We start from the raw sequence: 24,806 nt of genomic DNA, 5'->3' as shown, positions 1-24,806 counted from the left end.
GCCTGCTTATTCAATATATTCAACCTCTACAAGTTACCAGTGTTTCCAAATGGCCTTGTGTCCTTCCCACATGTTGTTCCTTCAAAATACAATCCCTTTTCTCCCATTTCACCGTGAAGATCTACTAACTTTTTAAAGCACATTTTGTGTCACTTCCTCTGCTTATTGCTATTTTGAATCTGTAGCCACTGTAGTCCTGGCTTTTTGCTCCAATCTACTTTGCAGAGACTTATTAGGACCCTTATAACTCATTATGCTCATTTGCTTATATTATATGTCTCTTTACAAGTCTATAAGTTCCTTGAACATGTATGCAAGTGATATTTTATCCAGAATGCATGACAGAATATTATTAGAGTTTTATGGATATTTTGCTCCAGGAATTTGTTAACATTATCCTACAAAACAAATATTTTCCACCAATCCACAAGCACAAATTTGGGATTTGTTTTTGGGCAAGGTAGAATTTTCCCATCCTTTAACAATCTTTGCTCAATTTCCTCAGTGATCAAAAGCATTCATTAAAATGGTTCAACAAAGATTACGAATGTGGTCAAATGGCAAAAGGTGTGCAAGTGGTCTTTGTGAGCCGCAATCCAATAATAACCCAGTGTTCTCATCAGTGAAGAAGGTGACAACAATACTCTCAACACACTAGCAGATCACTCATGCACACACACACGTGCTTTCTAGGCTTTGGGTTCATATTTATGTATAAGCTGACATCAGAGAGCAAAGCATGCATGGCATGATATTTATCAAAGCAGAATTTCTGAATTTAGTTCATATAGTCTCAACTAGCAAATAGATATTTGCCTAGCAAACTCCAATTTAGAATTTTTCAACAGTCTAACTGTTTTTTTTTGGGGGGGAGGCTAGATATAGAAAGGACCAAGAATAATATGTTATTTTTGGAACTCCCTTCAAGTAGTCAGAAATCATAAAAAATTGCCCAGAATTATCTTTTGTGTTGCCCATATCTCAGTTATATTCAAGTTTGACTGTAATCTTTTCAAAACTTGTTCTTATTTTCTTTGAAATTATTGGAATAATAATGTGATCTTTAGGAGCAAAGACAGTGTTGTTTTATAGATTTAGTAATGATTTTGCATATTATATTCAATATTTAATGACTCAATACATGACATATCTCATTATGACTTTCTGTTCCATAAATATAGATGAGAAGTGTCATAGATATTTATGTCCATAAGTGTAATGTAGACAGATACTCTGATAAAAACTTAACTGGAAGAAAATACCAAAAAAGGACAAAATAATCTAAATTAGAACATATTTTCTTCTTTGCTATTTCAAATGTATTTTATTTATGTTCTATTGTTGTTCAAGCATAGTTGTCGCCATTTCTCACCCCCCAGCCCCACCCATCCTCACCCCCCACCCTCAATCCTACCCTCTTTGGCTTTGTCCATGTGCCCTTTATACATGTTCCTTCCTGGTCCTTCCCCTATTTTCCAACATTATTCCTCCCCCACCTCCCCTCTGGTTATTGTCAGTTTGTTCTTTATTTCATTGTCTCTGGTTATATTTTGCTTGCTTGTTGATTTGGAAGCAACCTAAGTGCCCATCAGTAAATGAATGGATTAAAAAACTATAGTACCTTTACACAATGGAATACTATGCAGCAGAAAGAAAGTAGGAGCTTCTATCCTTGGTGACAACATGGATGGATCTGGAGAGCTTATGCTAAGTAAAATAAGCCAAATGTATATTAAAATATCAGAGTTCCACCAGTATTATTGCTTATTTGGTATAGATCATATCCCTTAAGGGTTTATTAAATTACTTAAGCTTTCCTTATATTCATGGCATTTAATCCCAAAATGGAGTATTGTCAGAACATTCTTTCTTCTCTTCCTTATTTTCACTCTTACTAAAATTTATCTCAAATGCAAACTGTTAAGTTGATTGCAAAAATCTTTCTAATTATTTAAAGTTAATTTTTAGAGATCTTCAATATAAATTGAGTAAATAAAATCAGCTATTACTGTATAATAAAGGTAATTTTTCCCAATCCCCAAAAGGAATATGTCTCACCATTAAGAACTATCTGTGAAAGAATTCCCTGATTCAATGTAAACATAAATATGTAAATAAGTTATATTATGTAGAATATATACGTAATTCTATATATTCTACATAATATAATTGTAGAATATATGTCAGTTGTGGAAACAGGGAAATTTCTATAGGTATTTCAAATGAGAAGGAACTTGTCATATTCAAGATGGCAGCAGAGCACCTGGAAGTTCTGTCCACTTGCTCCTGGACCTGAATTGGTCTTATAGCTAAACCACAGAGCAATCAACTTGAAAATCCAGTTGAGAGTGAGTGAGAGTATGTGTGAGTGTGTACGTGGATGAGCTTGTGGCACGCGTGTGTGAGTAGGCCTGCCCCCCTGCAAAGCACTGGAACGGGTAGCCCAGGCTCTCCTGCCAAAACAGCTGTTGCTGCAGCTGCCCGGCCCAGCATTTCTGGCTACAGAGATTTGGGGCAGGAGCCATTCTGAGGAATTTAAAATATCCTGCTTGTAAAGAAGCCTCTAGAGTGCTAGCACCTAGGCACCCAGATGTGTCTCTGTGCTCTCCACCCCAGGCATGGTTGCGCGCCACACTGCTGCCAGTAGCCAGGATCTGGGGACTGTGGTACTTACTGGGGAGGGGGCTGTTGCTTCCCCAACCCTGGGTGCCATGGGGAACTGTGAATGGGACAGAGTCTAACTGAGGAGACTGTGGTTCAGTTCAGGACCCTTGAGCTCTGGTCAGGGAGAGAGACAGCTGGGGCAGTGCTGGCCGCGGAGATAGCCCTGCCTGAGCAGCCTGCCTGAGGCTGAGACTCACTGGAGGGAGCAGTGAGAGCACCCTGCCACCGCCCCCATGCTTAGTACTGCTGCTAGACTGACTCTTCCCAGCACCATCCAGGAGAGATCCAGAAAGAAACCTTATCTAAAACTGTTGGAGGCTCTGGCAGGCTGTGGTGAGCCCTGACAGAGACTTTGTGCTTTTTGGGGAGGGGAAGCACTGAAGAACAGGCCCACGGGGTGCAGGGGTGGGGGGCACACAGAAGCTCTTTTAGAAGAGGAGATGAGGGAAGACTTGGTAGGGATTCTGTGCTCTGGTGTGTGCATGCCCACAGCAGCTCTGCTAAAAAAGAAACCAGAGTGATATTGGCATGCTGAAGGGACTGCGATGCTTGGCCCAGCAATGACTGGTGAGTAGGGAGCTTTGCAGAGTGGAGAGTTTGGGCCTGAGTCTCCAGTGACAGTGGCAGGCTGGGGAATGGATGGCCAGGAGCTGAACATCTGAGATCCATTGCAGGCAGGTCCTCCTCCCAGGCAGGCGTACCCAACCCCCACCTGCTGGATAACAGGCTCTGCAGATCAGTGAGGCCGGGCTAAGGAGCCCCCTGCTGCGTGAATATCTGCGGGGAGGGGGGGGGGAGAGAAGGAAAAGCTCTGAAAGGGCCCTTTCTACCAGACACTACAGTGCTACACTGTTCCCTAGGCCCTGATTCACTGAAACCAGCAGAGAGATTAGAGACAGGCACAACAAGGTGTTCAGGGCCCCACCCAACCTCAGTGCTTAAACGGAGCTGCTGTCTGTGACAAATAGGATATCGCTGCCATTTTACATAGATTGGCCCCTCACAGGAAACGGACTGCTAATTTACCAGAACTCATACATTATTGGAAAGAATCTGGGACAAACCAAGATATGTGGCAAGGGGTAGGGGAAACACTCCCACCATCTTCTTTGAAGACAGACTACTGCCCCATCTGGTGACCCAGGGTTCATACCCTCCCAATCCCATCAGAGGATCCCTCTGTAGGCAGGTGGAGGAGGTATTGTCAGTCCTCTTGGATGATTAAATCAACCACTCCTGGGTCCTGTGCTGATGGAAAGCCAGGAGGGCAGAAGAGTGGGGACCAGCCAAGTCTGAAGGAGACAGCCACAGATTGTGGGTCACTTGTAGTCTCAAACAAGCTGCCTAGGCCTAGACTAGGACACCATCTGACATCACCAGGGTTGGATCCTGAAAGAAGACAGTGGCAAACGCTGGACTCTGCTGAGACAAATCCCACCATAGTCTTTTTCATTATTTGTGTTATTTTCTTTCCTGCATAGCTTTTAAGCATTTATTTCTTTTTTTTTCAAGTTTGTTCCTGTTATTTTACTAGTTTTTTATTTTAGTTTGTTTTAAATCTCATATATTCCTCTTCCCTTCTCTACTCCATTTTGCCTTCTTCCTTCCTCTTATTTTTACTCTAAATTTTATTTTTTTTCTTGCTATGACTTGTTTCTATTCCACACTTACAATTTCTTCCCCTTCCAACCTCTCAAAACCATTTTTTTGATATTAGTCATCTCACATTCTTTTTCCCATTCTCAAAATACCCTTATTCTCTCTCCACCTTTATTAATCTTTGCTCATTGGTTGTTGATATGGTGGTTGTTGTTTTATTTCTTCAATTTTACTCCTAGATCATCATTATTTTTATATTTCAAATCTCAAATTTTACTGTTCCCCTCTCCCACTCCATTTTGCCTTCATCCTGCCCTTTCTATTTTTTCATTTTAAGTTTTACTTTTTCCCTCTCTTAGCTTGGTTTTCATTCCTTACTCTTATTATTTAGTCTCCCTCTATCCTCTCAAAATCACATTTCCTTCCTTTAGAAAACTCATACGTTTTTTAAAATTTTCCCTTCTTATTCCCATTCCACCTGTATTAATCTTTGCTCATTTGTCATTGATATTGCTGTCATGGATCTTTTTCTCCAATTTGGTTACTAATTTTTTTTACTATTTTTATTTTTAATTGTTTTTAAAATTATATTGTATTGATTATGCTATTACAGTTGTCCTGATTTTACCTCCCTTACCCCCCACTCAGCACCCCCGCTCCCTCAGATAATCCCCTCACCATTGTTCATGTCCATGGGTCATGCAAATAAGTTCTTTGTCTGCTCCATTTCTTACACTGTACTTTACATCCCCATGGCTATTCTATAACTACCCATTTGTACTTCTTTCTCTTTTTTTGTACTTGTATTTTTATTGTTGTTCAAGTATAGTTGTCTCCATTTTCCTGCCACCACTACCCTCTTCCCTGCCCACTGCCACCTCCCACCCTCGATCCTTCCCTCCTTTGGCTTTGTCCATGGGTCCTTTATACATGTTCCTTGATTACTCTTCCCCTTCTTTCCCTTGTTATCACCCTACCCGCTGTTAAAATTTCATTTAAACCTCATACTATATACTTTTCTTACTCCATTTTGCTTTCTTCCCATTGTTTCCCATTTCTTCCATTGTTTCTATTTACAATGTAAATTCTATTTTCTTTATTTCTTCACCTTGTTTCTATTCCCTACTCTTATTATTTCTCCTCCTTCTACCCTCTCAATATCATTATTTTTTCAGTTAGTCATCTCATAGTCATTTTTCCTTTCTTATAATAATTTTAATTTCTTTACACCTTTATTAATATTTGCTCATTTGCTGTTCATAATGTGGTCGTGGGTGGGGATTATTTTTTGCAGGTGTGGGTTTTGTTTCCTGGGTTGTTTTATTTGTTCTGGCAGCATACAATATATGATGGGTGTTGTGACTTTCAGTCAGCCAGCTGGAGGGAATAATCCACCAAAGAACAACCCACCAGCAAACAAAATCTCATTAGAATTTGAGAGCCCACATAAATGGTATAAAGGCATCCCAAGGACATCTAGCTGAGGAGATCAAGGAGACAGCACCACTGAGTCCCACAAGATTCCTACCACAGAAGTACACCCCACAAAGACGAGGAGTCAAGGCAGATCAATCTAAAAGCAGAAACAAACAAAAAGAGTCACCTAAAATGGGGAGAAAAAGAAACAACCGCAGTTAAAAGGAAAGGAGGAATATCAGGAAAGGATGCTGAATGAAACTGAGGCAAGCTGTATATCAGATATACAGTTCAAAATAATGGTTATAAGGATGCCCAAGGAGCTCAGTGAGAACAACAAGGAACTCTATGGAAGCCACAAGGAACTTACTGGTAACTACATCAGCATAAAAAGAGGACATAGAAATTATCAATAAGAGCCAGGAGGAAATGAAGAATACAATATTTGAAATGAAGAATACACTAGAAAGAATCAAAAGCAGGCTGGATGAAGCAGAAGATAAAATCAGCAAGTTGGAGGACAAGGTAGAAAAAAATTCCCAGACAGAGCAGCAAAAACAAAAAAAGACTAAAAAAGAATGAAGCTATTTTAAGGGAGCTTCAGGACAACATGAAATGTAATAGTATTCATATCATAGGGATACCAGAAGAAGAAGAGGACCAAGGGATAAAAACCTACTTACAAAAATAATGAGAGAAAACTTCCCTGACTTGGTGAGGGAAGCAGTCACACAAGTCCAGGAAGCACAGAGAGTCCCCATCAAGACGAACACAATGTGTCTCACTCCAAGACACATCATAGTTAAAATGGCAAAATTTAAAGACAAAGAGATAATCTTAAAGGAAGCAAAGCAGCTAGGAAGAAAAGGAAGCAAAGGAAAAGCATCTAGGAACATACAAGGAAGGCTTGATAAGGTTAGCAGCTGATTTCTCAACAGAAACACTGCAAGCAAGAAGGGAATGGCAAGAAATATTCCAAGTATTAAAAGCAAGGGCCTGCAACCAAGAGTACACTTCCCAGCAAGACTCTCACTTAAAATACGGTAAAATAAGGAGTTTCCTAGACCAAAAAAGGCTAAAAGTACACATCTACACTAAACTAGCATTGCAAAAGATGATAAAGGGACTGATTTAAGAAGATGAAGAAAAAAGAGAGAGGGAGAGGAACACCAGAACAAAGGGAAAAAAGTTGGCAATGAATAAGTACCTGTCAATAATCACCTTAAATGTAAATGGATTAAGTGCTCCAATCAAAAGACATAAGGTAGCTAAATGTATAAGAAAACATGACCCACATATATACTGCCTACAAGAGACCCACCTCAGAACAAAGACCTGCACAGACTGAAAGTGAAAGGATGGAAAAATATTTCAAGCAATCACCATGAAAAAAAAATAGGGTAGCAATATTTATATCAGACAGAATAAACTTCAAAACAAAGTTCATAAAAAGTGACACAGAAAGATACTTCATAACACTTAAGGGAAGAATCCATTAAGAAGACATAAACATTATAAACATATATGCACCCAACATAGGAGCACCCAAATATGTAAGGAAAATCTTGGAGGACTTCAAGAAAGATATAGACAGAAACTCACTTATAGGGGTTTTGAACATCCCACTCTCAACAATGGAGTGATCTTCCAAACAAAGGATGAACAAAGACATTGTGGCACTGAATGACATGCTTGATCAAATGAGCTTAACTGATATATACATAACCATTCACCCCAAAGAAGCAAAATATTAGAAATTTAAAAAGAAATGCACATGGAACATTTTCAAAGGTAGACCACATGATAGGCCACAAAACAAGCCTCAACAAATTCAATAAAATTGAAATAATATCAAGCATTTTCTCAGACCACAATGGCTTGAAACTACAAACCAACCTCAAGGGGAAAACTAAAAAACATTCAAATTCATGGAGACTGAATAACATGTCATTAAAGAATGAATGGGTAAACAATGAGATCAAGGAAGAAATCAAAAAGTTTTGGAAACAAATGAAAATTAACACACCACAGCCCCAAACCTATGGTACACAGCAAAGGCAGTCCTGCAAGGGGAGTTCATAGCAATGCAAGCCTACTTAAAGAAGATAAAAAAATCTCAAACAAGCAACATAACGTTTCATCTACAAGAACTAGAGGAACAACAAAAATCCAAGAGTGAGTAGAAGGAACGAAATAATCAAGATCACAACAGAATTAAATGACATAGAGAATAAAAACAATTCAAAACATCAATAAATCCAGGAGCTAGTTCTTTGAAAAGATAAACAAAATAGACAAACTTTTAAACACACTCGCCAAGAAAAAAAGAGAGAAGACCCAAATAAATAAAATCAGAAATGAAAGAGGAGAAGTTACAACTGATACAAAAGAAATATAAAGGATTGTAATAAATTACTACAAAAAACTATATGCCAATAAATCAGACAACTTGGGTGAAATGGAAAAATTTCTAGAGACATACAGTCTTCCAAAACTGAATCAAGAAGAAACAGGAAGCCTGAATAGACCAATAACAACTAGTGAAATTGAAGCAGTAATAAAAAAAAATCTCCCAGCACACAATAGCCATGGACTGGGTAGTTTCACAGGCAAATTTTAGCAAACACTTAAAGAACTAACTCCTATCCTTCTTAAACTATTTCAAAAAATTCAAGAAGAGGTAAGACCGTCAAACACTTTTTTAGAGACTCTGAGACTCCTTTTATGAGGCCAATATTACCTTAATTCTAAAACCATGTAAAGATATAACAAAGAAAGAAAACTACAGGCCAATATATCTGATGAACATAGATGCTAAAATCCTCAACAAAATATCAACAATCCAGATCCAGAAATACATTAAAAAAATTATACATCATGATCAACTGGGAGTCATCCCAGGGATTCAAGGATGGTACAACATTCACAAATCAATAAACATAATACACTACATAAATAAATTAAGACAAAAATCACATGACCATATCAATACATATGGAAAAAGCATTTGATAAGGTGCAGCACTCATTTATAATAAAACACTCAGCAAAGTGGGAATAGAGGGAGCATACCTCAATAAAGGTCATATATGAGAAACCTACAGCCAATATCATACTCAACAGGCAAAAACTAAAAGCTTTCCCCTTAAGATCAGGAACAAGACAAGGATGTCCACTTTCATCATGCTTATTCAACATAGGATTGGAAGTTCTAGCCACAGCAATCAGACAAGAAAAAGAAATAAAAGGCATCCAAATTGGAAAGGAGGAAGTAAAACTGTCATTATTTGCAGATGACATGATAGTGTACATAGAAAACCCTATAGTCTGCACCAAAAATCAACTCAATAAGTGAATTTGGCAATATAATGGGATACAAAGTTAATATTAAAAAATTGAGAGTATTTCTGTATATCAACAAAGAAATATCAGAAACAGAAACTAGGAAAAGATCCCATTTACTATAACAAGAAGAAAAATAAAGTAGGAATAAGCTTAACCAAGGAGGTAAAGATCTGTACTCAGAAAACCACAGAACACTAGAGACATACATTAAGGAAGACACAAATAAATGGAAGCATGTACCGTGTTCATAGATTGGAAGAATTTACATCATTAAAATGTCCATAATACCCAAAGCAATCTATAGATTAAATGAAATACCTATTAAAACAGTAATGGCATATTTCACAGATCTAGAAAAAATATGTCAAAATTTATATGTAACCAGAAAAGACCCCAAATAGCCTCAGCAATTTTGAGAAAGAATAAAGTAGGAGGGATCACAATACCTGATATCAAATCTAATGTCAATTGCAAGTCCATTGTAATCAAAATAATCTGGTACAAGCATAAGAACAGATACATAGACCAATGAAACAGAATAGAGAGTCCAGAAATAAACCCATGTCTCTATAGTCAATTAATATTTGACAGAGGAGGCAGGAGCATACAATGGAGTAAAAATAGCCTCTTCAATAAATGGCGATGGGAGATCTGGATTGGTACGTGCAAAAAAATGAAACTAGACCACCATACCATATGCCACAATAAAGTCAAAATTCATAAAAGGGTTAATTATAAGTCATGATGCCATAAAAGTCCTAGAAGAAAACATAGGCAGTAAAATATCAGATATCCCACACAGCGATATTTTTGCCAATATATCCCCTAGGGCAAGGGAAATAAAGGAAAGAATAAACAAATGGCACTACATCAAATTAAAAAGCTGCACAGCTAAATAAACCATCATCAAAATACAAAGGAGACCAACCATATGGGTTTTGCCAATGATACCTTGGACAAGAGTTTGATCTCCAAAATATATAAAGAACTCATATGATTCAACAACAGGAAGAAAAACAATCCAATAGGCAAAAGACCTGAAGAGACAATTCTTCAAGGAGGACATACAGAGGGCCCAGAGGCATATGAAAGGATGCTCATCATCACTAGCCATCAGGGAGATGCAAATTAAAACCACAATGAGATATCACCTCACATGGGTCAGCATAACCATCATTAAAAGGCAAATCAACAAACAAAAAGTACTGTCGAGGGTGTGGAGAAAAGGGAATCCTAGTACACTTTTGGTGGGAATGAAGATTGTTGCAGCTACTGTGGAAACAGTAGGGAATTTCCTCAAAAAACTGAAAATGAAACAATCTGTGGACCCAGTGATTCCACTGCCGGGAATATACCCTAAGAAACCTGAATCACCAATTCAAAAGAACTTATGCAACACTATGTTAATAACAATGTTATTTATAAGAGCCAAGTGCTGGAAACAGTCTACGTGCCTATCAGTAAATGAGTGGGTCAAAAAACTGTGGTACATTTATACAATGGAATTCTATGCAGCAGAAAGAAAGGACTCCTACCCTTCATGACAGCACAGATGAAACTGGAGAGTATTATGCTAAGTGAAATAAGCCAGGCAGTGAACACAAATACTATATGATCTCACCTTTAAGAGGAACCTAAAGAACAAAACAAACAAATGAGCACAATAGATCCAGAGGAATGGAAATAGGGCAGACTGACAGTGACCACAGGGGAGGGGGGAGGGGGATAAGGGTGGAAAGAAGGGGAAGGGACTAGTCAAGGAATTTGTATGAATGACCCATGGACGTGGACAACAGGGTGAGGAATGCCTGTGGGAGTGGGGGTGGGCTGTGTCGAGGAGGGTAAAGGGGGAAATATTGGGACAACTGTAATAGAATAACAATAAAATATTTGATATAAAACAAATAACAAGGTAGTTAATACAGGAAATTAGTGTTTACCAAACTGATGGAAGAGCTGGGGGAAAGAGGCAGGGGAAAGAGGCAGGGCAAAGGACTGCTGGGTTTTAGGAAATTAGGGAGCTATAGACATTTAAGGAAACTGCCACTAATGAACCTAGCTGACTGTAGTACTTAAGCAGAAATTTGCCATCTGCCCATAGTTGCCAAATAATGAAAATGGCCTCTCTTCCATTTTCCAAATACCATGCAAATACCTCATTGGCAAAATCTAACCACAATCCCTATTCACCAGACTTATTACTATTAATAGCCTGAAACAAATGCATAACCTTTCCTCTGAGCAAGTTTGGAAAGTGTTGCTTAATAAGAATACCCTCTATTTTTTTAAAACATACAGATGTGGTATTTATCTTCTATTTTTTATGACTGGAGATTTTAACACTTCTTCCATCAAGGTGGGTTGTTTGTACTGTCTCTCCCCTAGAATCTTAAGGTTCTTATGGCTGCTCTGAAGATGAAGTATGGCAGAAGTGAAGGCAGGAGACTTGTAGGTTTGGGACGTAAAGACCATGGAACTTCTGTCTGGCTTCTTGGAATGCTTCATCTCAAGCCAACCATAGTGTTGAGAGAAGGTGAAGAGACATCCCCAGCCCAGACACTGTACATGCAAATAACAAAGCTTCCAAAAATCTGTCTCCACTCACCTGAGATATTGTAGAGCAGAGACAAGCCATCTTCTCTGAATTTCTGACTCACAAAATTTGTAAGCATTATAAAATAGTTAAATTACATTGTTAAGTTTGGGGTGGTTTATTACTCAGCAATAGTTGCTTGAATGCCTTCTGAAAATATGAGAGATAAGAAAAAATAATGAAGTGGATGGAGACTTAGAGACAACGGAACTCAACTTGAGTACGCAAACTTGAAAGTTGCCCCAGTAGCCTATCAGGTAAGGTTTATGCACAAAGCTATGCAATTAAGCTGACAATCATATGTTATAAATCTGTAGTATTTGTCATCCTCCATGTATTTCTCCTCTAGCTATATCATGTTCAGTCTGGGGGGCCGGAAACCTGAGAGGGGACAGATCTGGTAGGACTGGGTCTTCTCTACCCATTCCCATGCCATCACCTCCCCCCATCCCCAAATCACGCAGATGTAGTGCAATTTGTTTCTTTAACAAGTTACAATTTTCAAAGATACTGTAAAATTTTACCACATTAATTAACTCTCATCCACACACTCCCAGAGGAAAATAATGAACAAAAATTCCAATTACTGAATCCATTTGCTAAGAAAACTAAGTTGCCTTTAAGTGGAGCCTATCATGTTTTTCTAACCTTTCCCTTGAGTTTGGAATTTCACAGTTATAGAGCATTCTTATGGCTAAGTTTCCCTTCTGTTGCTTCCTTCCACTTTTTATCCAGATGTTCTCTTTGATTTCTATCTTTTTGTTCTTTTGCTGTGCTATAAAGAGTGACAGTTAGAAAAAGCTTTTAAGTGTCATTGTATGGTATCAAGCACTTCAGGGATTAGATCTATTAATTATTCTGTTCTATACTCATTTCCACCCCTTTCTCTACATATTTGAGTGTCCGGTGTGTATACCACCGGTAATTCAGTCCCTGGCAAGTGAAAAAAGTGCTGGAGGACATAGTTCCTTGCTGCAAGGTACTTGCTTTCTGATGGAGAAATACAATGTATAAAAGAGCATGAACTTTAAAAAAATGGCAAACACCACTAAAGGAAAACAAATCTGCTGTAATTTTGAAACAGTAAGAAGAGTTTTATAGTTTGACCAGGCTTGGCTGCAGGAAATAGTGGAACCTCTGTGGCTTCAATAATTGGTCCAAGAGTATGGACCAGGAGTTCCCCACATCTCTCTCCCCACTTTATTGAGCAACTAGTGCATGCAAAGTGAGATGCTAGTCACTTTACATTTTTATTTTGCTGAATCAGCGTTTGGGTTACTACTTACATCATTGGGCAATAATCCAACAGATCAAACCAAGGCAACAAATTTGCAGGTTTGTCCAAGGCAAGAGGGGAGGGGTGGTCCAAATGTGACTGACCAGCTGTGGAGAGGCAGCATTACAGTTATAGGTAATCAATCTATTCAAAGCAGAATTTAGTCAAGTCTTTGACACTGGCCACTTACCATGTACTAGAAATTGTGCTAAACCTGGAGATAAAGGATGGTCAAGCCATAGTCTCTGACTTCAAAGTACAGTGTCACAGAAGTCTACATAAGGCCAAGTAGAGGCATAAAAAACAGAGAAGTCTGACCCCAGAGGGAAGGTAAATGAGTAACACAGGGATACAATATATCCAATGACCAAGCAACTGGGTTCTAGTTTAGGGTAGAGTTCCATTCCCCCAAAGTAAACACTCTAAAACCAAAATAGATCCTGATACAAACCACATGGATGAATAGCTAAAACATTATGTTTAATAAAATAAGAAAGACATAAATGAATACTTGTTATATAATTCCATGATTAAAAAGTGCAAACACAGGCAAAACTAAGCTGTGGTGAAAGAAAATCCCAACAGTAGTTGCTTCTTTAGAGTATTGACCGGAAAGAAACACAAGGGAATTTTCTAGAGTGATGAAATATTCTACATCTTGTCACAAGACAGGATACATTTTCAAAACTAATTAAATTGGGAACTCAAGATCTTCTCAGTCTTTTAGTCTACTTTATGTTTGACTTCTCAGCGTGGGCACGGATACATCAGTGAATTAATTCCTCAAAGGTAAGGACACCAGCAAATATTTGGTTCACCTGAATGCATTTCTCTGCTGGGCCCCTCAAGTGCTGAAGGACATGAGAGCTCAGCAACACCTATTCATTTTGTATTATTATTATCATTTTTATTCTATTTCTATTTTTGTATTATCAAGATACAAGCTAGTCCATTCCATCCAGAAATGGAGGTCTAAAATAGACTTTTAAATTAACAGTTTGCCAACTGTGGAGACATATGGAAAAAGAGAAAAGTAAACCTGCTCTTCACACTATACACCTGTATGAATATCAAGTGGATCAGAATAAGAAACCACACAGTAGGAAAAAACATCTACAAATTCCTTTATAAGCCAGGAGTAGATAAAATTTTCCTCTGATTTAAAATATAGAAGAAATATAGGAACAACTTGATAAATTTGAATATGTAAAAATTAAAAACAAAAATTTACATTATAAAACATAAACAGAGCAAAAAATAATAATAAATTAGCTTTCTTTCCAACCTGATAGTGCTCCCACAGACGTGGTGAATGTTCCTTTACTTTGCTGGACTTTCTACAAAGAGTGTGGCAAACATCTACCCCACAAAGTGACACAGTAGAAGAAAGGCAAGGATTCTCTGCATGCCCAGGAAGAGGGGCATTATGACAGGAAGCAGAGTGGCTGTGGTGGGCCGACTAAGCCAATTTTTTGGAAAAGCTAAAATTACAAAGAGGATTGTCCTGAGGCTTGAATCTGTTGAGCCCATCTGAAAATCTAAAAGAATGCTCATTATTAAAAGATGCAAACATGTGAGACTGGGAGGAGATAAGAAGAGAAAGGGCCAAGTGATCCAATTCTAAGCTTTGTCTTTTCTTTTAATATAAGGAGATAAAATGTTAAGGTGAGATCTACTTCGAGATTAATAAATGATAAGCTGTGAAAAATGTTTACAACTTACAAAGTTTTGATAACCCTGATAGTTAAAGCACTCATAATTGAGAAGAAATGATCAAGTATCCAAAACAAAAATTGACAGGAGATATGAGGGGGGACCCCAAAAAACTGGAATCATCCTCTGGAGGGAAGGCCCCTTTGTAGTACAGCTTCCCCAACAAGATGTGTGTTCTAGGAACCCATCTGTATCAGTGTACCTGCTGGTGTTGCTGTGAGAGACTGCATTCGGCTTCAGTGAATTCTTTTTGAAGACATTTTCAGTATGTTTTCCCATTTCACGATGGGTGATTTATGAGCGCACCATGCTACACAGAATGTTCGGCAGTTTTTGACTAAAAATGGCAGGACCACAGTGTCCCACCCTCCCTCGGCATCCAATCTTGCCCAGAGAAACATTTTTGTTTCTCTCAACGGAGAAAGTCCTCAAAGAGAAACATTTTGCTTTTGTGGAAGAGGTGAAACAAAAAATGGCAGAAGCACTAAAAGGCATCAATATTGACAAGTTCAAAAACTGTTTTGAGCAGTGGAAAAACGTCTTGATAGGTGTATTGCATCAAATGGAGAATACTTTGAAGGTTTAAATATGTAAGAATAAATACAGAATTTTTATAAATAAATAAAAAAAATTTTCAGTCTCTTCTCATAATGAAGGGAAAGTACAGCAAAAGAAATGAGTCCATGTGTGTGTGTGTATAAAAAATGCTAACTTCTCTTTCATAATTAGGGAAATGGAGCTCTTAGACTATACTCCGTAAATTTAATTTGAATACTAAAATTAGTATTTCTCTTTAAAACCTAGTATAGGATGTTGTAAGATAGAGTGAAGAAGTGACTGTGTTAATGTCAGTAAGAACAAATATTTTCAGTTTGAGAAAACAAAGCCCAAGAATTTAAGTAAAAACCTGTGTGTGTTAAAATGGAATTAAAAATATGAATGTAAAGTGATTTAATCTCTTTTGTTTTAAAACTACATATTGACTAGTTCTGTTTACTAAAAATTCTTGGAAGCAGTGGCAAGTCAGGAGCAGTGAGCACTCTTAGAACCCAAATTGTGATCTCCAATTCCCATTCCCCACTAAAAGGAAGGAGAAAGTTCTTTGGGATAATGTTGCAACCAACCGAGTCCACCAAAGATCATATCCTTTTGACCTATTGGATAAGTGGCAATTTTTCTTTACAGAATAATTATTCTAACAAGTGCATAAGAAATGTAGTATTAGAAACTTACAATTTTGCAAGTTATAATGAAAAATGGTTTCAATTGTCATGAACATACACAAAAACTATTAGGAGAAAAATTGAAGTGATCAGTAACCACTCAGCATTACCAAATATTAGAAACTGGTTATTATATACCTTCAGATGTGAATTTGAAGTACAGAATATATCATCTATGAAATTTAGAAAAAAATAATGTGATCTAATCACACACTTATTTCCCGGTCCATTCTGCAATAATATAGAACATTCAGGAGCAAGTAAAATTATGCTGCAAAAAGCAAATCCAGAATATATGAGGCCACTGGGCCAATTTCTTCAACATGTCAATGGTACAGGAGAAAAAAAAAAGGAAAAACTATTCTAGACAAATATTCAAGAATAAGCATGTAAGAATTGTTTGGACTTCTGCCATAAATGGGCTTTATTAACCACTCTTTCTAAATATATATTAGGAGACTACAATCCATTTAAGTATTCAAAAAGTAGCTATAAAAGATACAGTTAGCAGGCATATACTAACTTTCAAGGTTCAGGTCCCTTTCAGTGTTATTTAAGGAAAACAATTAAGAGTCTGAAGAAGACCATGAAGACCAAATGGCAATGCAACGAGTAGACCTTATATGAGAAAATCAACTCTAAAAACATGTTTTTGATACCACTGAAGAATTGTAGTATGGGCTGGGTATTCTAAGTTATGGGAATTAGGTATATCATTAATATACCTAATAAAATAATTTATAAAATAATTTATTTTATTAGGTATATTAATGATATTTTGGTTATGTGAAAAATATGTTTTAAAAATATATACAGAAGAGTGTTAACATGATGTTTTTCTTGTGAGTATTAAGTATTGTCTTTATCTCATTATACCATTTTCAATTGAAATTTTAAAGTGTTTTGAATTATGTGTTATTGACTAATATAAGTAAAATCTTTGATGACTTTAAATCTATACTGACTCAATTTCTAGCTATCTTGTGGTGGGGGTAGGTCATAGTTCTAATTAGTTTACAGGAGGCAGGAAACAGATTTCCAATGAACTCTTGCCTTAAAGTGTGAGGCATTTTCATTTTGTATGTCTTATTCTCATTAAATAATTCATCTCCAGTAACTCTGACTTTTATTCACGAATCACTGTGTAATGGCAAAATTTTTCTCCACCTATGAAAAGGGGCAGTGGAGTATGCTATCTCTAAACCAAGAAAAATGGACAGTTTTCAATGGATGGGATCAGAACTCTGGGATAAATAGTCCCCAAGGATGGTCAAATGTGATTCTCTCCAGATGGTTGCACAGGATGACACTTCATAAAACATCATTTCTCTGCTAAGCTGCACAGCATCTCTGGTGCTTCAAACATATTGTTGATCTCATCAAGAAGAGCAGGTTCTAAGGTAAGAACTGAACAAGTGCCATTGCTGAGGAAATGGAGCAGATGGCCTGTCTATGATGGTCTGCCTTCACTTGAGGAGCAGCTGATCCAACCCGGAGCAGACTGGTTGCCAATTAATAGAGGTCTTGGCGGAGGGATCTGCCCTCTCCTGTGACATAGAATCAGCTCATTCATTTTCTCAGACTCTGCCCACTATCCAGTTACATCACTGACCACTTCAGAAATGAAGAAGTCCCTGAGGACCAGTTCTGTGAAATATTCCATTGGTACTTACTAGCAACTACATGGATTTCACTCAAACTTCTCACCCCAGTTCCAGGCTACATTTTGTTTCCCTACCCCTTTGAGCTTAGTTACACAAAGAAATGTTTCTATGCTTTGTAAAAGAACTTCAAGGTCATGGAATAAACATGTAAGAATTGTTTGAACTTACTTCTGCCACAAAATGGGCTTCCTGAGGTCCAATGTTGTTTAAGGAAAGCAATTAAAAGTCTAAAGACCATTAACATCAAATGTCTAGCCCTAGCTGGGTGGTTCAGTTGGTTGGAGCATTCTCCCATACACCAAAAGTTTGCGGGTTCAATCCCTGGTCAGGGAGCATACAGGAGGCAACTAATCCATGTTTCTCTCCCACATCGATGTTTCTCTCTCTCTCTCCCTGTCTTTCTCTGTGTGTCTCTCTCTCACCCTCTCTCTCCCTTCCTCTCTGTCTAGGACTATAAACATATCCTCCAGTGAGGATTAAAAAAAAGGATCAAAGATTAAATGTTTAGCACCAAGAACCAAGAGTGTACATTGAGTAAGAAAGAAGTTTCCTGTTTATAAGAGGATCCTTTGACCAGATTAGTTAGCTCATGATAGTTAATAGACAGCCTGAGTAACTTCGAGCAAGACATGAGCTACATAGCAAAGTAATGAGCCCAAAACTTTCCACATCTGGAGAAACGTTTGAAGGAAATGGTAAGCCAGAAGAAGACAGCACTGATTTGAACACAAATGTGGAAACAAGTGCAGTATGCATGCAGAATTAGATCTGCTCTGGGAAGAATCTCACCAAAGGGAAATTTGGGCCCAGTGTTTCTTTTAAACTTTGGTATGCTTTTTCTCAGTTAAAGTTTGCGCACTTTCCTACCACACCCCAAATCAGTTAGATAATAAGCCCTCTGGAAGCAGACCCAGTCTTTATTGTTCACCAGTCTGTCTCTAATGCCTGACACAATGTTTTATCTCTAGGAGGTACTTAATAAGTCTCCTTGAATAAAAGAATGCCTAGCACATTGTAGGAATTAAGTAATTATTTTTGAAACAATAAATGAATGTTGACTAATATGCCAGACACGACTAGGTTGAAGTACTGTTTTGTGAGGGTTTTGTTGTTGTTGTTGTTGTTGTTGTTGTTTTCCTGTGTTGAATTCAGAAGAAACCAGGAGGACTTCTCTCTAGAATTCAGAACATTGAGCCTTGGATTAACTCTTACTATAACCCAGGCAATGGAAGTCATTTCAACTTACAGTTGAGTGCTTGAATTGTTAGCAATATTAGGGAAATCAAAAAATTTCTTAGAAAAGAAATTAAAGTCTTCTGATTCTGCAAATAAAAATTGTTGATTTCATATTAAGAATTAAGTCTTTAACTACCCCCCCACCGCCCCGTGTTTCATAACAACTTTCAAAATGATCTCCCTGCCCCTGGGCTTGCTTCCTTGCACTCCATCCTCCACACGCCTCCATTGTCACCTTGATAAAACCTAGATTTGATCAGGTCACTAATTCTTGTGTTCCCAAATCTCCGCCTGCTTCATAATTCATGCCTTAGCATGGCAGCAAATGTCCTTCATCTTCTCTTATTTTCAGCCCCACCCAGGTCAGGCCTCTTCACCCTCCGATCTTCTTCACAAGCCATGCTCCTGGCACTGCAGGTCTCACCAGCCCAGAACCTTTCCATACCTTTGCTCTTGCTCTTTTTCCTGTCTTATATGCTCCTTTCTTAATTTTTATCCTGGCAGTCTTCAACTCTGTCAAAATCTAGTTTGAATGCCATCTTCTCCATGAATCTTTTCTTGACTCATCCAGAGAGAATTAATCACACTTTCGTGTTGCCATACTTTAATGCGGAGTGCACAGATGGAAGTGTACGCTTCTGAACCAGAAAGATCTCATTTCTATCCTGGTTCCTCTGCTTGCTGTGACCTTGGCAAAACACTTAGATCTTTGAGGCCTCATATTTTTCATCTACAAAATGGATATAATGCCAACATATCAGGGTTGCTGTAATGAATGTGATCATGTATACAAAATGCTTAGCATAGGTCTTGGCTATGTAGTAAAAACTGGAAGACATTTTATGGTTATATTCTCATTTATTATAAACTGATTGATATTCTTCATAACTGCATGCCTGCCTAATCCACTAGATTCTGAGTCATTAAAGGCAGGTCTATAATATTCATATTTTTATTCATGGTGCTTAGGAACATTACCTGACTCATAGATGGTGCCAGCTATTGTTTGTTGAGTCAAGTCCACTGACATTTGATTCACTGATTTCCAGGACTTTGCTGGTAAAATGTACCACTATATCACAACTGTTGATTCATGTGTATAAAATCATGTATATACTTTAATTCATGTTTAGTACTCTATGTATATAGAGTACTAAAATGTTATTCTTTATAGCTTTTCACATACAATCCCTGAAAAAGCAGCAAGACAGGAAGTATCCCTGTCAACAAAAGTATGAAATTAACATGATTTTATAAGACTTTAAGAAATTAATGTATAAATTCACCTCTAACCTGCATTTCTAGCAACAGGGCTGCTGAAGATAGCTTGGGGTGAAATTGCATTGAAACTCCTGAATCATTCTATTCACTCAGTTCAATTACTATTTAACTTTGTGCATGGGGAAAGCAGATTGGAACAAGACAACACAAAAGTGTTCCTTCTAGTTTAATCAAATAAAGAATGACATGTGCCCTGTTGAAATAACAACTAAATAAAAGTATTAAATGCACTTAAGATATCTAAATTAGAGGAGTATGTGTAACGCAGTTGCATAAGTCTGACCACATCATGTCCGTGCCTCCAGGCTCCAGGGGAAGTACTCTTATGCTGCCATCAGTGTCTTCCTACTGGTTGTGTCACCCCCCAGCTACAATGCTTCCATGGTTGCACATTTCTGTCCTATAGCATATATCAAACTTTAGCCTGGCACAAAAGGACTTAGAGCAGTGGAATCACTCCTCTTTTTCCAGCCTTGTCTCCCTTGCCTTGTTTATACCTCCCAGACATGTGAAAATTTTCTTGGACTTCCAGCTTCAACTCCAACATGTAAATAGCTTAGAAGTCATCATTCCTGGCCTTATAGGAAGTAAAACCTGGAAAGGCTGAAAATTACTTTTCTTGGGGCCGTGAGAGAACTGAGATTACAGGGAAAACTATTATGCTGAAATCTGGAGTAGTAGGCTTATCCAGAGAAATATAGCCAAGACTCTCTCATCTGGATCCAAAACCCACTGAAGCCATAAAAGTGTAGGAATACTTCAGTGGTCTTTTGTATTAAAAATGAATAAACTTTCAAAAAGAAACATACCCAGCCCAAATGGTTTTACTGGTGAATTCTATAAAACATTTAAGACATAATATTGATTCTTCATAATTTCTTTCTTCAAAAATATAAGCAGACAGAAGACTTCTTAACTTATTCTACAAGGCCAATATTGCCCTAATAACAAAACTGGATAAAAATATGACAAAAAAGAAAAACTATAGACAATAAGTCACATAAACTTAAATGCAAAATCCTAAATAAAATATTAGGTAATTGTATCCAATACATTTTTGAAAGAATTAAACACTACAACCACGTGACATTCTTTAAATATATGCAATGATGATCCAATATTCAAAGTCAGTTAGTATGATCCATCATATCAACAAGCTAAAGAAAAATCATATGATTATGTCAATCAACACCAGATATCATTTGAAAATTTTAATATCCATTCATGACATTAAAAATTGTCAGAAAACGGAGAACCAAGATGGAACCGTAGGTAGACACACTGCACCTCCTTGCACAACCAGAACTGACAGAAAATCAAAGGGCAAGAAAGTCCAACACCAAGGAGATAAAAAATAAACTTTCATCCAGACCGGTAGGAGGGGCAGAGACGGGCAGCCTGGGCGGATAGGACTTGCGTTGCCGTGGCAGGACCGAGACTGGCGGAGTGTGGGACTAACGGGGCAGGCAGTCTGACCGCTAGCAGACCCTGCGGCCCTACATTCGAGCATATAAAAACCAGGACAAACGGTGGGGAGCAAAGCAGACTGCGTAACCCAGGGCTCCAGCACGGGTAAATAAAGCCTCAAACCTCTGAGTGAAAACACCCGTGGGGGTTGGGGTGGCAGCAGGAGAAACTCCCAGCCTCACAGGAGAATTCGCTGGAGAGACCCACAGGGGCCTAGAGTGTGCACAAGCCCACCTACTCGGGAACCAGCACCAGAGGGGCCCAAGTTGATTGTGGGTATGGAGGGAGTGGCTGAAATCCGGTGGAGAGTGGAGCAGGCGCCAGTGCTCCCTCTCAGCCCCTCCCCGATGTACAGCGTCACAGTGCAGCGACCAGCATTACCCCGCCCAAGGGAACACCTAAGGCTCCACCCCTTTAAGTAACAGGCACACCCAGACCAAAAAAAAAGGCCCAAATGACAGAACACTGCAAAGCTCCAGAAATAATTCAACTAAGCAATGAACAGATAGCCAAACTATCAGATGCACAGTTCAAAACACTAGTAATTAGGATGCTCACAGAATTGGTTGAATTTGGTCGAAAACTAGATGAAAAAATGAAGGCTATGCTAAGAGAGACAAAGGAAGATGTACAGGGAACCAATAGTGATGCAAAGGAAACTGGGACTCAAATCAATGGTGTGGACCAGAAGGAAGAAAGAAACATCCAACCAGAAAAGAAGGAAGCAACAAGAATTTGGAAAAATGAGGACAGCCTTAGGAACCTCCAGGACATCTTGAAATGTTCCAACATCCGAATTATAGGGGTGCCAGAAGGAGAAGAGGAAGAGCAAAAAATGGAAAACTTATTTGAACAAATAATGAAGGAGAACTTCCCTCATCTGGCAAAGGAAATAGACTTCCAGGAAGTCCAGGAAGCTCAGATAGTCCCAAAGAAGCTGGACCCAAGGAGGAACACACCAAGACACATCATAATTACATTACCCAAGATGAAACAGAAGGAGAGAATCTTAGAAGCAGCAAGAGAAAAGGAGACAGTTACCTACAAAGGGGTTCCCATAAGACTGTCAGCTGATTTCTCCAAAGAGACCTTACAGGCAAGAAGGGGCTGGAAAGAAGTATTCCAAGTCATGAAAGGCAAGAACCTACATCCAAGATTACTGTATCCAGCAAAGCTATCATTTAGAATGAAAGGGCAGATAAAGTGCTTCTCAGATAACGTCAAGTTCAAGGAGTTCATCATCACCAACCCCTTATTATATGAAATGTTAAAGGGAGTTACCTAAGAAAAAGAAGATAAAAAATAGGAACAGTAAAAATGAGAGCAAACTCACAGTTATTAACAACCACACCTAAAACAAAAACAAAAGCAAACTAAGCAAACAACTAGAACAGGAACAGAACCACAGAAATGGAGATCACATGGAGGGTTATCAACAGGGGAGTGGGAGGGGGAGGGGGGAAGGTACAGAGAATAAGTAGCATGAATGGTAGGAAGAAAATAGACAGGGGGAGGGTAAGAATAGTATAGGAAATGTAGAAGCCAAAGAACTTATGAGTGTGACCCATGGATACGAACTATAGGGGGGGAATGTGGGAGGGAGGGGGTGGGCAGGATGGAGTTGAGTGAAGGAGGGGAAATGGGACAACTGTAATAGCATAATCAATAAATATATTAAAAAAGAATATGAATGAATAAATTTGGGCTAATAAAAAATTGTCAGAAAAGTAGGAATAGAAGATAAATTTCTCAACTTGACAAAGAACAACTACAAAATGTACATTCTGCATTATGCTTCCTCCATAAGATCAGGAACAGGGCACAGGTGTTCTCTCTCACCACTCCTATTCAATATCTTAATGGAAGTTCTACCTTAAGCATTACAAAAATGTATACAAATTGTTAAGAAAATGAAACTATTGTTATTTCACATGATTGTTTATGTTGAAAATTCCAAAGAATCTACAAGATGAAAAGGCTAGAATGATCCACGTTGTAATGGATTAGAGTTGGCACATCAGTATGAACTCATGTTTAGCTCAATATTGATACAGATGGTTTCATATAAAGTACTTATAAATAACATCAAAATTACAACTAACTATAGAAGAACCATCATTCAGAACTGCCTGAAATCTGGCTGAATGAAAGTCTTACAATTAGGAAATTAAAGAAACCAAATTGAGACTGGAAGGAGGGGCAGAGATGTGGAATGGGCTGGTCCCACAATGATGTATGACAGATAAAAATAGGGAAGGATATTTCAGCTATAGACGTCACTTACCCATAACAGGCCTCCCAGCCCAGGGTCTCAGGGACAGAGAGAGAAATTCCCATAACTTCTGGCTATAAAATCCAACAAGGCTTGGAGCTGAGGGAGACAGAGTGCTTGTGGAGTCCCAGGCAGTTGCCCTTAAAGGGCCTTCAAACAGACTTACTCAGACTCACTTACTCTGAGCTCCAGAGCTGGGGCAGAAGCTAGAAAGGCACCAGAGACATATGAGGAGGAACTGAATTCTATGGCAATGGCGTGAGAGCTGGGGAGGCAGCTTTCTCCCAGACAGAAGTGTTGGAGGTAGCCATTGTTCCTTTGAAGAGTCCTACTTCCCCTACAGAGCTGGCAGGTAAGTGCCATATCTGAAACTCATGAACCTGGCTCACACTGTTTTCCCCGCCTTGGTGATTCCTTGAGACCCTGCCCTAACCAACTTGTGGGCTCACCCAAGCTGTTTCCAATGGCTTTCCATAAGATTGGCCTGTCTTGGCTCATGCTTGAGATTTTCCTAAAATTTCCAAAACAATTAGCATCTGGTCTCAGGGTGCCCCATACTTCTTCTTAATTAGCTCCAGGCCCCACACTAGTGACAGCCAGTCTTGGTTTGCAGCTTTGCCTCTCCTGGGCACCTTTAAGCCCAGCATAAATAGGAACATTCTGCAGATCATATTGTAGCTTGTGTTGGGTGGCCCTGGTCAGAACACAGGTAGTGTCTGGCCCTGGCCTGCACATCCCAGGGGCTCCAGAGCCAGTGCAACCAGTGGATATCTCCAGACCACGTTGAAGCATCACCACCCAATGACCTCTACAAGCAACATGCTCAGGGGACAGATTCATTGGGCCCTGGAGTTCTGCTGAAGTAATTTCTGCTCTGTGGGGTGGGCTCCTACACAGTTAATCTTCCACAGTGGTCAGAGGTTGATGGCTTCAGCTAGTCTTTGCAGCTGATAGGCCTGGAAGTAAGTCCATCCCATTGATGTGCCAACAGCAATCAAGACTCAACTATAAAAGGAGGGTGTATACAGCTGATGTAGGGGATGCACCTGGAATGCCCA

The 24,806-nt window shown here is 38.6% G+C and overlaps 1 pseudogene; it reads left to right on the top strand.

Annotated features, from left to right (window-relative positions):
- The first annotated feature begins 9,659 nt into the window (after window positions 1-9,659).
- On the top strand, window positions 9,660-14,516 carry LOC112302790 (large ribosomal subunit protein eL42-like; annotated as a pseudogene).
- The last annotated feature ends 10,290 nt before the right edge of the window (window positions 14,517-24,806 follow it).

Source organism: Desmodus rotundus, chromosome 1 (assembly GCF_022682495.2).
Source record: "Desmodus rotundus isolate HL8 chromosome 1, HLdesRot8A.1, whole genome shotgun sequence".
NCBI classification, from domain to species: Eukaryota; Metazoa; Chordata; class Mammalia; order Chiroptera; family Phyllostomidae; genus Desmodus; species Desmodus rotundus.
This window is presented reverse-complemented; position numbering and strand designations above follow the sequence as displayed.